The following is a 12,731-nucleotide window of genomic DNA, read 5'->3' as shown; positions in this document are numbered from 1 at the left end:
ATAATCACAGTTGCCAGACAGTAAGAGGCTGCAGGCTCACATACTGTACTGTGGCCACTGGCCAGGCCACCACTCATACCATTACAGGGTGTCACAATACCTTGCAGATAAAAAAAAGTCAATTTATTTTTTCTCTGTGATATAATCGCAGTTGCAAGCCAGTGAGTGTCTGGCCCACAGACTGTACTGTGGCCACTGGACAGTCCACCACTCATATCATTACAGGGTGTCACAATACCTTGCAGATAAAAAAAAGTCAATTTATTTTTTCTCTGTGATATAATTGCAGTTGCCAGACAGTGAGAGGCTGCAAGCTCACAGACTGTACTGTGTCCACTGGCCAGGCCACCACTCATACCGTTACAGGGTGTCACAATACTTTGCAGATAAAAAAAAGTAAATTTATTTTTTCTCTGTGATATAATCACAGTTGCCAGACAGTAAGAGGCTGCAGGCTCACATACTGTACTGTGGCCACTGGCCAGGCCACCACTCATATCATTACAGGGTGTCACAATACCTTGCAGATAAAAAAAAGTAAATTTATTTTTTCTCTGTGATATAATCGCAGTTGCCAGACAGTGAGAGGCTGCAGGCTCACAGACTGTACTGTGTCCACTTGCCAGGCCACCACTCATACCGCTACAGGGTGTCACAATACCTTGCAGATAAAAAAAGTCAATTTATTTTTTCTCTGTGATATAATCGCAGTTGAAAGCCAGTGAGTGTCTGTCCCACAGACTGTACTGTGGCCACTTGCCAGGCCACCACTCATACCGTTACAGGGTGTCACAATACCTTGCAGATAAAAAAAGTCAATTTATTTTTTCTCTGTGATATAATCGCAGTTGCAAGCCAGTGAGTGTCTGACCCACAGACTGTACTGTGGCCACTGGCCAGGCCACCACTCATACCGTTACAGGGTGTCACAATATCTTGCAGATAAAAAAAGCCAATTTATTTTTTCTCTGTGATATAATCGCAGTTGCCAGACAGTGAGAGGCTGCAGGCTCACAGACTGTACTGTGGCCACTGGCCAGGCCACCACTCATACCGTTACAGGGTGTCACAATACCTTGCAGATAAAAAAAGTCAATTTATTTTTTCTCTGTGATATAATCACAGTTGCCAGACAGTGAGAGGCTGCAGGCTCACAGACTGTACTGTGTCCACTGGCCAGGCCACCACTCATACCGTTACAGGGTGTCACAATACCTTGCAGATAAAAAAAGTTAATTTATTTTTTCTCTGTGATATAATCACAGTTGCCAGACAGTAAGAGGCTGCAGGCTCACATACTGTACTGTGGCCACTGGACAGTCCACCACTCATATCATTACAGGGTGTCACAATACCTTGCAGATAAAAAAAAGTCAATTTATTTTTTCTCTGTGATATAATTGCAGTTGCCAGACAGTGAGAGGCTGCAAGCTCACAGACTGTACTGTGTCCACTGACTAGGCCACCACTCATACCGTTACAGGGTGTCACAATACCTTGCAGATAAAAAACTGTGATATAATCGCAGTTGGAAGCCAGTGAGTGTCTGGCCCACAAACTGTACTGTGTCCACTGGCCAGGCCAGCACTCATACCGTTACAGGGTGTCACAATACCTTGCAGATAAAAAAAAGCCTATTTATTTTTTCTCTGTGATATAATCGCAGTTGCCAGACAGTGAGAGGCTGCAGGCTCACAGACTGTACTGTGTCCACTGGCCAGGCCACCACTCATACCGTTACAGGGTGTCACAATACCTTGCAGATAAAAATAAAGTTTATTTATTTTTTCTCTGTGATATAATCGCAGTTGCAAGCCAGTAGTGTCTGGCCCACAGACTGTACTGTGACCACTGGCCAGGCCACCACTCATACCGTTACAGGGTGTCACAATACCTTGCAGATAAAAAAAGTCAATTTTTTTTTTCTCTGTGATATAATCGCAGTTGCCAGACAGTGAGAGGCTGCAGGCTCACAGACTGTACTGTGTCCACTGGCCAGGCCACCACTCATACCACTACAGGGTGTCACAATACCTTGCAGATAAAAAAAAGCCAATTTATTTTTTCTCTGTGATATAATCGCAGTTGCCAGACAGTGAGAGGCTGCAGGCTCACAGACTGTACTGTGTCCACTGGCCAGGCCACCACTCATACCGTTACAGGGTGTCACAATACCTTGCAGATAAAAAAAGTCAATTTATTTTTTCTCTGTGATATAATCGCAGTTGAAAGCCAGTGAGTGTCTGGCCCACAAACTGTACTGTGTCCACTGGCCAGGCCAGCACTCATACCGTTACATGGTGTCACAATACCTTGCAGATAAAAAAAAGTTAATTTATTTTTTCTCTGTTTGACCATGAAGGAGAGTGAGCGCCAGATGACCTGGCCTCACCAGTCACCGGACCTAAACCCAATCGAGATGGTTTGGGGTGAGCTGGACCGCAGAGTGAAGGCAAAAGGGCCAACAAGTGCTAAGCATCTCTAGGAACTCCTTCAAGACTGTTGGAAGACCATTTCAGGGGACTACCTCTTGAAGCTCATCAAGAGAATGCCAAGAGTGTGCAAAGCAGTAATCAAAGCAAAAGGTGGCTACTTTGAAGAACCTAGAATATGACATATTTTCAGTTGTTTCACACTTGTTTGTTATGTATATAATTCCACATGTGTTAATTCATAGTTTTGATGCCTTCATAGTCATGAAAATAAAGAAAACTCTTTGAATGAGAAGGTGTGTCCAAACTTTTGGTCTGTACTGTATATATATATTGCAGTTGCCTGCCCGTGTGTGAGAGGCTGCAGGCTCAATTTTTTTAAAAATAAAATCGCAGATGCCGGACAGTGAGAGGCTGCAGGCTCACAGACTGTACTGTGTGCACACCATTCATACAGGGTGTCACAGACAGTACCTTGCAGATAAAAAAAAGTCAATTTATTATTATTATTTTTTATTCAATCGCAGTTGCCAGACAGTGAGAGGCTGCAGGCTCGCAGACTGTACTGTGTGCACACCATTCATACAGAGTGTCACAATACCTTGAAGATAAAAAAAAGTCTATATATTTTTTTTCTGTGATATAATCGCAGTTGCAAGCCAGTGAGTGTCTGGCCCACAGACTGTACTGTGGCCACTGGCCAGGCCAGCACTCATACCGTTACAGGGTGTCACAATACCTTGCAGATAAAAAAAAGTCAATTTATTTTTTCTCTGTGATATAATCGCAGTTGCAAGCCAGTGAGTGTCTGGCCCACAGACTGTACTGTGGCAACTGGCCAGGCCACCACTCATACCGTTACAGGGTGTCACAATACCTTGCAGATAAAAAATAGTCAATTAATTTTTTCTCTGTGATATAATCGCAGTTGCCAGACAGTGAGAGGCTGCAGGCTCACAGACTGTACTGTGTCCACTGGCCAGGCCACCACTCATACCGTTACAGGGTGTCACAATACCTTGCAGATAAAAAAAAGCTAATTTATTTTTTCTCTGTGATATAATCACAGTTGGCAGACAGTGAGAGGCTGCAGGCTCACATACTGTACTGTGTCCACTGGCCAGGCCACCACTCATACCGTTACAGGGTGTCACAATACCTTGCAGATAAAAAAAAAGCCAATTTATTTTTTCTCTGTGATATAATCGCAGTTGCCAGACAGTGAGAGGCTGCAGGCTCACAGACTGTACTGTGGCCACTGGCCAGGCCACCACTCATACCGTTACAGGGTGTCACAATACCTTGCAGATAAAAAAAGTCAATTTATTTTTTCTCTGTGATATAATCGCAGTTGCAAGCCAGTAGTGTCTGGCCCACAGACTGTACTGTGTCCACTGGCCAGGCCACCACTCATACCACTACAGGGTGTCACAATACCTTGCAGATAAAAAAAAGTCAATTTATTTTTTCTCTGTGATATAATTGCAGTTGCCAGACAGTGAGAGGCTGCAGGCTAACAGACTGTACTGTGGCCACTGGCCAGGCCACCACTCATACCGTTACAGGGTGTCACAATACCTTGCAGATAAAAAAAAGCCAATTTATTTTTTCTCTGTGATATAATCGCAGTTGCCAGACAGTGAGAGGCTGTAGGCTCACAAAATGTACTGTGACCACTGGCCAGGCCACCACTCATACCGTTACAGGGTGTCACAATACCTTGCAGATAAAAATAAAGTTTATTTATTTTTTCTCTGTGATATAATCGCAGTTGCAAGCCAGTAGTGTCTGGCCCACAGACTGTACTGTGACCACTGGCCAGGCCACCACTCATACCGTTACAGGGTGTCACAATACCTTGCAGATAAAAAAAAGCCTATTTATTTTTTCTCTGTGATATAATCGCAGTTGCCAGACAGTGAGAGGCTGCAGGCTCACAGACTGTACTGTGGCCACTGGCCAGGCCACCACTCATACCGTTACAGGGTGTCACAATACCTTGCAGATAAAAAAAAGCCAATTTATTTTTTCTCTGTGATATAATCGCAGTTGCCAGACAGTGAGAGGCTGTAGGCTCACAAACTGTACTGTGACCACTGGCCAGGCCACCACTCATACCGTTACAGGGTGTCACAATACCTTGCAGATAAAAAAAGCCAATTTATTTTTTCTCTGTGATATAATCGCAGTTGCCAGACAGTGAGAGGCTGCAGGCTCACAGACTGTACTGTGTCCACTGGCCAGGCCACCACTCATACCGTTACAGGGTGTCACAATACCTTGCAGATAAAAAAGTCAATTTATTTTTTCTCTGTGATATAATCACAGTTGCCAGACAGTGAGAGGCTGCAGGCTCACAGACTGTACTGTGTCCACTGGCCAGGCCACCACTCATACCGTTACAGGGTGTCACAATACCTTGCAGATAAAAAAAGTCAATTTATTTTTTCTCTGTGATATAATCACAGTTGCCAGACAGTAAGAGGCTGCAAGCTCACAGACTGTACTGTGGCCACTGGACAGTCCACCACTCATATCATTACAGGGTGTCACAATACCTTGCAGATAAAAAAAAGTCAATTTATTTTTTCTCTGTGATATAATTGCAGTTGCCAGACAGTGAGAGGCTGCAAGCTCACAGACTGTACTGTGTCCACTGACCAGGCCACCACTCATACCGTTACAGGGTGTCACAATACCTTGCAGATCAAAAACTGTGATATAATCGCAGTTGGAAGCCAGTGAGTGTCTGGCCCACAAACTGTACTGTGTCCACTGGCCAGGCCAGCACTCATACCGTTACAGGGTGTCACAATACCTTGCAGATAAAAAAAAGCCTATTTATTTTTTCTCTGTGATATAATCGCAGTTGCCAGACAGTGAGAGGCTGCAGGCTCACAGACTGTACTGTGACCACTGGCCAGGCCACCACTCGTACCGTTACAGGGTGTCACAATACCTTGCAGATAAAAAAAAGCCAATTTATTTTTTCTCTGTGATATAATCGCAGTTGCCAGACAGTGAGAGGCTGTAGGCTCACAAACTGTACTGTGACCACTGGCCAGGCCACCACTCATACCGTTACAGGGTGTCACAATACCTTGCAGATAAAAATAAAGTTTATTTATTTTTTCTCTGTGATATAATCGCAGTTGCAAGCCAGTAGTGTCTGGCCCACAGACTGTACTGTGACCACTGGCCAGGCCACCACTCATACCGTTACAGGGTGTCACAATACCTTGCAGATAAAAAAAGTCAATTTTTTTTTTCTCTGTGATATAATCGCAGTTGCCAGACAGTGAGAGGCTGCAGGCTCACAGACTGTACTGTGTCCACTGGCCAGGCCACCACTCATACCACTACAGGGTGTCACAATACCTTGCAGATAAAAAAAAGCCAATTTATTTTTTCTCTGTGATATAATCGCAGTTGCCAGACAGTGAGAGGCTGCAGGCTCACAGACTGTACTGTGTCCACTGGCCAGGCCACCACTCATACCGTTACAGGGTGTCACAATACCTTGCAGATAAAAAAAGTCAATTTATTTTTTCTCTGTGATATAATCGCAGTTGAAAGCCAGTGAGTGTCTGGCCCACAAACTGTACTGTGTCCACTGGCCAGGCCAACACTCATACCGTTACATGGTGTCACAATACCTTGCAGATAAAAAAAAGTTAATTTATTTTTTCTCTGTTTGACCATGAAGGAGATTGAGCGCCAGATGACCTGGCCTCACCAGTCACCGGACCTGAACCCAATCGAGATGGTTTGGGGTGAGCTGGACCGCAGAGTGAAGGCAAAAGGGCCAACAAGTGCTAAGCATCTCTAGGAACTCCTTCAAGACTGTTGGAAGACCATTTCAGGGGACTACCTCTTGAAGCTCATCAAGAGAATGCCAAGAGTGTGCAAAGCAGTAATCAAAGCAAAAGGTGGCTACTTTGAAGAACCTAGAATATGACATATTTTCAGTTGTTTCACACTTGTTTGTTATGTATATAATTCCACATGTGTTAATTCATAGTTTTGATGCCTTCATAGTCATGAAAATAAAGAAAACTCTTTGAATGAGAAGGTGTGTCCAAACTTTTGGTCTGTACTGTATATATATATTGCAGTTGCCTGCCCGTGTGTGAGAGGCTGCAGGCTCAATTTTTTTAAAAATAAAATCGCAGTTGCCAGACAGTGAGAGGCTGCAGGCTCACAGACTGTACTGTGTGCACACCATTCATACAGGGTGTCACAGACAGTACCTTGCAGATAAAAAAAAGTCAATTTATTATTATTATTTTTTATATAATCGCAGTTGCCAGACAGTGAGAGGCTGCAGGCTCGCAGACTGTACTGTGTGCACACCATTCATACAGGGTGTCACAATACCTTGAAGATAAAAAAAAGTCTATATATTTTTTTTCTGTGATATAATCGCAGTTGCAAGCCAGTGAGTGTCTGGCCCACAGACTGTACTGTGGCCACTGGCCAGGCCACCACTCATACCGTTACAGGGTGTCACAATACCTTGCAGATAAAAAAAAGTCAATTTATTTTTTCTCTGTGATATAATCGCAGTTGCCAGACAGTGAGTGTCTGGCCCACAGACTGTACTGTGGCCACTGGCCAGGCCACCACTCATACCGTTACAGGGTGTCACAATACCTTGCAGATAAAAAATAGTCAATTAATTTTTTCTCTGTGATATAATCGCAGTTGCCAGACAGTGAGAGGCTGCAGGCTCACAGACTGTACTGTGTCCACTGGCCAGGCCACCACTCATACCGTTACAGGGTGTCACAATACCTTGCAGATAAAAAAAAGCTAATTTATTTTTTCTCTGTGATATAATCGCAGTTGCAAGCCAGTAGTGTCTGGCCCACAGACTGTACTGTGACCACTGGCCAGGCCACCACTCATACCGTTACAGGGTGTCACAATACCTTGCAGATAAAAAAAGTCAATTTTTTTTTTCTCTGTGATATAATCGCAGTTGCCAGACAGTGAGAGGCTGCAGGCTCACAGACTGTACTGTGTCCACTGGCCAGGCCACCACTCATACCACTACAGGGTGTCACAATACCTTGCAGATAAAAAAAAGTCAATTTATTTTTTCTCTGTGATATAATTGCAGTTGCCAGACAGTGAGAGGCTGCAAGCTCACAGACTGTACTGTGTCCACTGACCAGGCCACCACTCATACCGTTACAGGGTGTCACAATACCTTGCAGATAAAAAACTGTGATATAATCGCAGTTGGAAGCCAGTGAGTGTCTGGCCCACAGACTGTACTGTGGCCACTGGCCAGGCCATTACTCATACCGTTACAGGGTGTCACAATACCTTGCAGATAAAAAAAAGCCTATTTATTTTTTCTCTGTGATATAATCGCAGTTGCCAGACAGTGAGAAGCTGCAGGCTCACAGACTGTACTGTGGCCACTGGCCAGGCCACCACTTATACCGTTACAGGGTGTCACAATACCTTGCAGATAAAAAAAAGCCAATTTATTTTTTCTCTGTGATATAATCGCAGTTGCCAGACAGTGAGAGGCTGTAGGCTCACAGACTGTACTGTGTCCACTGGCCAGGCCACCACTCATACCGTTACAGGGTGTCACAATACCTTGCAGATAAAAATAAAGTTTATTTATTTTTTCTCTGTGATATAATCGCAGTTGCAAGCCAGTAGTGTCTGGCCCACAGACTGTACTGTGACCACTGGCCAGGCCACCACTCATACCGTTACAGGGTGTCACAATACCTTGCAGATAAAAAAAGTCAATTTTTTTTTTCTCTGTGATATAATCGCAGTTGCCAGACAGTGAGAGGCTGCAGGCTCACAGACTGTACTGTGTCCACTGGCCAGGCCACCACTCATACCACTACAGGGTGTCACAATACCTTGCAGATAAAAAAAAGCCAATTTATTTTTTCTCTGTGATATAATCGCAGTTGCCAGACAGTGAGAGGCTGCAGGCTCACAGACTGTACTGTGTCCACTGGCCAGGCCACCACTCATACCGTTACAGGGTGTCACAATACCTTGCAGATAAAAAAAGTCAATTTATTTTTTCTCTGTGATATAATCGCAGTTGAAAGCCAGTGAGTGTCTGGCCCACAAACTGTACTGTGTCCACTGGCCAGGCCAGCACTCATACCGTTACATGGTGTCACAATACCTTGCAGATAAAAAAAAGTTAATTTATTTTTTCTCTGTTTGACCATGAAGGAGAGTGAGCGCCAGATGACCTGGCCTCACCAGTCACCGGACCTAAACCCAATCGAGATGGTTTGGGGTGAGCTGGACCGCAGAGTGAAGGCAAAAGGGCCAACAAGTGCTAAGCATCTCTAGGAACTCCTTCAAGACTGTTGGAAGACCATTTCAGGGGACTACCTCTTGAAGCTCATCAAGAGAATGCCAAGAGTGTGCAAAGCAGTAATCAAAGCAAAAGGTGGCTACTTTGAAGAACCTAGAATATGACATATTTTCAGTTGTTTCACACTTGTTTGTTATGTATATAATTCCACATGTGTTAATTCATAGTTTTGATGCCTTCATAGTCATGAAAATAAAGAAAACTCTTTGAATGAGAAGGTGTGTCCAAACTTTTGGTCTGTACTGTATATATATATTGCAGTTGCCTGCCCGTGTGTGAGAGGCTGCAGGCTCAATTTTTTTAAAAATAAAATCGCAGATGCCGGACAGTGAGAGGCTGCAGGCTCACAGACTGTACTGTGTGCACACCATTCATACAGGGTGTCACAGACAGTACCTTGCAGATAAAAAAAAGTCAATTTATTATTATTATTTTTTATTCAATCGCAGTTGCCAGACAGTGAGAGGCTGCAGGCTCGCAGACTGTACTGTGTGCACACCATTCATACAGAGTGTCACAATACCTTGAAGATAAAAAAAAGTCTATATATTTTTTTTCTGTGATATAATCGCAGTTGCAAGCCAGTGAGTGTCTGGCCCACAGACTGTACTGTGGCCACTGGCCAGGCCAGCACTCATACCGTTACAGGGTGTCACAATACCTTGCAGATAAAAAAAAAGTCAATTTATTTTTTCTCTGTGATATAATCGCAGTTGCAAGCCAGTGAGTGTCTGGCCCACAGACTGTACTGTGGCAACTGGCCAGGCCACCACTCATACCGTTACAGGGTGTCACAATACCTTGCAGATAAAAAATAGTCAATTAATTTTTTCTCTGTGATATAATCGCAGTTGCCAGACAGTGAGAGGCTGCAGGCTCACAGACTGTACTGTGTCCACTGGCCAGGCCACCACTCATACCGTTACAGGGTGTCACAATACCTTGCAGATAAAAAAAAGCTAATTTATTTTTTCTCTGTGATATAATCACAGTTGGCAGACAGTGAGAGGCTGCAGGCTCACATACTGTACTGTGTCCACTGGCCAGGCCACCACTCATACCGTTACAGGGTGTCACAATACCTTGCAGATAAAAAAAAAGCCAATTTATTTTTTCTCTGTGATATAATCGCAGTTGCCAGACAGTGAGAGGCTGCAGGCTCACTGACTGTACTGTGGCCACTGGCCAGGCCACCACTCATACCGTTACAGGGTGTCACAATACCTTGCAGATAAAAAAAGTCAATTTATTTTTTCTCTGTGATATAATCGCAGTTGCAAGCCAGTAGTGTCTGGCCCACAGACTGTACTGTGTCCACTGGCCAGGCCACCACTCATACCACTACAGGGTGTCACAATACCTTGCAGATAAAAAAAAGTCAATTTATTTTTTCTCTGTGATATAATTGCAGTTGCCAGACAGTGAGAGGCTGCAGGCTAACAGACTGTACTGTGGCCACTGGCCAGGCCACCACTCATACCGTTACAGGGTGTCACAATACCTTGCAGATAAAAAAAAGCCAATTTATTTTTTCTCTGTGATATAATCGCAGTTGCCAGACAGTGAGAGGCTGTAGGCTCACAAAATGTACTGTGACCACTGGCCAGGCCACCACTCATACCGTTACAGGGTGTCACAATACCTTGCAGATAAAAATAAAGTTTATTTATTTTTTCTCTGTGATATAATCGCAGTTGCAAGCCAGTAGTGTCTGGCCCACAGACTGTACTGTGACCACTGGCCAGGCCACCACTCATACCGTTACAGGGTGTCACAATACCTTGCAGATAAAAAAAAGCCTATTTATTTTTTCTCTGTGATATAATCGCAGTTGCCAGACAGTGAGAGGCTGCAGGCTCACAGACTGTACTGTGGCCACTGGCCAGGCCACCACTCATACCGTTACAGGGTGTCACAATACCTTGCAGATAAAAAAAAGCCAATTTATTTTTTCTCTGTGATATAATCGCAGTTGCCAGACAGTGAGAGGCTGTAGGCTCACAAACTGTACTGTGACCACTGGCCAGGCCACCACTCATACCGTTACAGGGTGTCACAATACCTTGCAGATAAAAAAAGCCAATTTATTTTTTCTCTGTGATATAATCGCAGTTGCCAGACAGTGAGAGGCTGCAGGCTCACAGACTGTACTGTGTCACTGGCCAGGCCACCACTCATACCGTTACAGGGTGTCACAATACCTTGCAGATAAAAAAAGTCAATTTATTTTTTCTCTGTGATATAATCACAGTTGCCAGACAGTGAGAGGCTGCAGGCTCACAGACTGTACTGTGTCCACTGGCCAGGCCACCACTCATACCGTTACAGGGTGTCACAATACCTTGCAGATAAAAAAAGTCAATTTATTTTTTCTCTGTGATATAATCACAGTTGCCAGACAGTAAGAGGCTGCAAGCTCACAGACTGTACTGTGTCCACTGGCCAGGCCACCACTCATATCATTACAGGGTGTCACAATACCTTGCAGATAAAAAAAAGTCAATTTATTTTTTCTCTGTGATATAATTGCAGTTGCCAGACAGTGAGAGGCTGCAAGCTCACAGACTGTACTGTGTCCACTGACCAGGCCACCACTCATACCGTTACAGGGTGTCACAATACCTTGCAGATCAAAAACTGTGATATAATCGCAGTTGGAAGCCAGTGAGTGTCTGGCCCACAAACTGTACTGTGTCCACTGGCCAGGCCAGCACTCATACCGTTACAGGGTGTCACAATACCTTGCAGATAAAAAAAAGCCTATTTATTTTTTCTCTGTGATATAATCGCAGTTGCCAGACAGTGAGAGGCTGCAGGCTCACAGACTGTACTGTGACCACTGGCCAGGCCACCACTCGTACCGTTACAGGGTGTCACAATACCTTGCAGATAAAAAAAAGCCAATTTATTTTTTCTCTGTGATATAATCGCAGTTGCCAGACAGTGAGAGGCTGTAGGCTCACAAACTGTACTGTGACCACTGGCCAGGCCACCACTCATACCGTTACAGGGTGTCACAATACCTTGCAGATAAAAATAAAGTTTATTTATTTTTTCTCTGTGATATAATCGCAGTTGCAAGCCAGTAGTGTCTGGCCCACAGACTGTACTGTGACCACTGGCCAGGCCACCACTCATACCGTTACAGGGTGTCACAATACCTTGCAGATAAAAAAAGTCAAATTTTTTTTTCTCTGTGATATAATCGCAGTTGCCAGACAGTGAGAGGCTGCAGGCTCACAGACTGTACTGTGTCCACTGGCCAGGCCACCACTCATACCACTACAGGGTGTCACAATACCTTGCAGATAAAAAAAAGCCAATTTATTTTTTCTCTGTGATATAATCGCAGTTGCCAGACAGTGAGAGGCTGCAGGCTCACAGACTGTACTGTGTCCACTGGCCAGGCCACCACTCATACCGTTACAGGGTGTCACAATACCTTGCAGATAAAAAAAGTCAATTTATTTTTTCTCTGTGATATAATCGCAGTTGAAAGCCAGTGAGTGTCTGGCCCACAAACTGTACTGTGTCCACTGGCCAGGCCAGCACTCATACCGTTACATGGTGTCACAATACCTTGCAGATAAAAAAAAGTTAATTTATTTTTTCTCTGTTTGACCATGAAGGAGATTGAGCGCCAGATGACCTGGCCTCACCAGTCACCGGACCTGAACCCAATCGAGATGGTTTGGGGTGAGCTGGACCGCAGAGTGAAGGCAAAAGGGCCAACAAGTGCTAAGCATCTCTAGGAACTCCTTCAAGACTGTTGGAAGACCATTTCAGGGGACTACCTCTTGAAGCTCATCAAGAGAATGCCAAGAGTGTGCAAAGCAGTAATCAAAGCAAAAGGTGGCTACTTTGAAGAACCTAGAATATGACATATTTTCAGTTGTTTCACACTTGTTTGTTATGTATATAATTCCACATGT

Source organism: Bufo bufo, chromosome 5 (genome assembly GCF_905171765.1).
Source record: "Bufo bufo chromosome 5, aBufBuf1.1, whole genome shotgun sequence".
In the NCBI taxonomy this organism is placed as follows: domain Eukaryota; kingdom Metazoa; phylum Chordata; class Amphibia; order Anura; family Bufonidae; genus Bufo; species Bufo bufo.
Note: the sequence above shows the minus strand (reverse complement) of the source record.